This window comes from Penaeus vannamei, chromosome 3, assembly GCF_042767895.1.
Source record: "Penaeus vannamei isolate JL-2024 chromosome 3, ASM4276789v1, whole genome shotgun sequence".
Lineage (NCBI taxonomy): Eukaryota > Metazoa > Arthropoda > Malacostraca > Decapoda > Penaeidae > Penaeus > Penaeus vannamei.
In genome coordinates, this window is record NC_091551.1 from 28,801,431 (window position 1) to 28,803,930 (window position 2,500).

The following is a 2,500-nucleotide window of genomic DNA, read 5'->3' on the forward strand; positions in this document are numbered from 1 at the left end:
AGCACATTATTTTTTTCAATAACTTTTATCTAAAGAGGATCATCTATTTTTTAAACAATTAGTATGGGTAGTCGAACTCCATGACGTCATTCTACCATGACGTCATTCCCACCATGACGTCACCGCCAGCATTTGCAGCCATCCGGTCTCATGAAGAGTTTTTAAGAATTTATTAACACCAATTTATTCCCCACGCAGTGGAAAGTGTCACATCAATCCGTCCAGCGCAGAAGACACACGGCACCTCATCCACGCCCGTAGATATCCGCAAACGACAAGAAAAACGCACCAAAGATAGGAATAATATAAATTAAAAAACGTTTTTTTTTCACGATTTAATATTACAAGACGCTCGTGACGTGAGGACGAATATCTCAACCCTGTGACTGTGTTATTCATTATTCACGTAGTTCCTCTCAACACACGGCCAAGAAATTCCGTCTCTGGAGGAGGTAAATGTATAATGTGTGCGTGTGAGTTTGAGATTTTGTTGTAATAAGAGGGGAAAAGGTGATTTTGTTGGGCGTGTTGGGTTGACAGAAAAAGGGTGGGAGAATTTTTCTTTTCAGGCAAGCAAGGTGGTAAATGTTCTGGTATTTCGGGCTAAATTTGGTATTTTCAGTTGGGTGTTTTATTGAGGGGAGTTTCTGTGTGTTCATCCCCGTGTCTGTGATTTTGTGTCCTTGTGTCTGCCGAGTTTAGAAGAGGAATTCCTCAGGTAATGGTAACTGTCGCGAAGTAGAGTAGGACAGGATGAACTGTGAGAAAGGTAATGAGAACGCTACAAAGAACACATAAAACAGTTTAGTTAGCTCTAAGACAAATATGGAAAAATTAAAGGTAATTTTCTATATTACGTCCGCATAACCGATATCAACGATTTTGGTATCATTGGATTCCTCTCACTCTCCACATTGCAAATATATAGTTTTCATTGCGCGGAAACTTCCTGTTAGTGAGAAACTTGGCCCTGATAGCAGGGGAGGGCATGAAAGGTTCCAGGGAAAATGCGGGGTTAAATAACACTAATAATATAACGCACATTGAAAATAACCATGATTATTCACACAACTTTCCATTGCAGGGGGCTGTGCCCCCTGCGACCCCCCTGGGGGGGGGTTGTTGCCCCCCAACCCCCGCCGAGGAAACAAAACCTCCACCACGTATTCCCGGCAGGCTAGAGCGTTACACAATCATCGTCGATGTCGGAGCGGCGGTCGTAATACAATTACCTCGTAAGATTCTCACTGAATCAGCATATTAACCTTATTATAGTCAGCATTGTATATAGAGACGATTGTAGTATAATCAGGATGAACAGGGTGGCCCGCCCTCGTCGGCGGGTTTTGCGCCTCTTTCGATGTTACACCGATGGCCTCAAGGTCGAGTTTCCCTTCCTCTGGAATAAGGACATCCGTATTCCTAACCGAAATAACCGTCGCGTTCAGAAGTCAGTCATAGCCGCCGCGATGGCCGAGTGTGGAGGGTGCTCGTATTTGGAGACAGATTTTCTGTGCGAAATTGCAACTAGCCACGAAAAAATGCTACCAGGACCTGACTGTGAGGTTGCACCACTTCCTGTGTGCTGTAGCGTCGCTGTATCCTCCGGCCTAGGAACTCCTGCCGGACGCACCCTGCCTCCTTAACAGTCTGTGGCAAAGGAGCACCCTCCCTACTAATTAGCAGCATTAATCAATCAGGTTAGTACCTTAGAAATCCTAGGTTATTGTAGGTTATCGGCTCCGCATCTAGTTCGTGTGCGCTCTATCCTGCCGTGAATACGTGGTGGAGGTTTTGTTTCCTCGGCGGGGGTTGGGGGTGTGAATAACCATGATTATTTTCACTGTGAGGTTATATTATTAGGGTAATTTTATATATTACGTCCGCTGCTTCGACATCGTCGCCCCCGCTATCGGGGCCAAGTTTGTCGCTAACGGGGGGGTTTCCGCACAATAAAACCTACATATTTGCATTGTATAGAGTGAGAGGAATCCAACAATACCAAAATCGTCGATATCGGTCATGCGGACGTAATATAGAAAATTACCAAATTAAAGGTAAGATAAGAATTGCTTACCAAAGTACATGAATCCAATTACTGCAAGTTTTCGCTGCAATACCCAGCGATGACATGACCACCTTGCAGGTGCTCAGGCAAAAGCAAGGATAACCTCCCTGGTGTTTTATTGTTTATTTTATAATGAAACCGTGCACTCACTTGCTGAATACGAGTGAGGAGGATTTGTCAGCCTTTGCTGAAGCACAGTATAGAGTTACCCAGATATTTAGTTAAGTTTCCACCATCCATCTTTTAAAAGGCAAGTGATATATTCAAATAACCAAGAGAATAAATCCAAGATACTTATTTTCTATGTACTTCTGTCACAAATAAAAAATAACACAAATCATTTGACACATAAGAGTCAGAGAGGTTGAAAAACAATATTTATTTGCCGATGAGAAATATGGTAAAGAATATTCATACACATGATCAGGGACA

The 2,500-nt window shown here is 43.1% G+C and overlaps 2 protein-coding genes across 4 annotated transcripts in view; one reads left to right on the forward strand and one right to left on the reverse strand.

Annotated features, from left to right (window-relative positions):
• LOC113813294 (nucleobindin-2) overlaps positions 1 to 20 on the reverse strand; it is a gene marked incomplete at its 3' end in the record, with an annotated part of 7,401 nt that extends 7,381 nt beyond the window's left edge. The window contains 1 exon segment of the mRNA XM_070143947.1: positions 1 to 20. This exon segment is cut by the window's left edge and continues 128 nt beyond it.
• Positions 21 to 133: 113 nt separating this feature from the next.
• LOC113813295 (uncharacterized) overlaps positions 134 to 2,500 on the forward strand; it is a 5,170-nt gene continuing 2,803 nt past the window's right edge. The window contains exon 1 of one of the 3 annotated variants that reach the window (XM_070143979.1): positions 134 to 467. The gene's annotated coding sequence lies outside the window, so the exon portion shown is untranslated. Of the gene's footprint in view, positions 468 to 573; positions 719 to 2,500 lie in introns of those variants that run through there. The other 2 variants (XM_027365270.2, XM_070143989.1) reach the window with 2 other exon arrangements.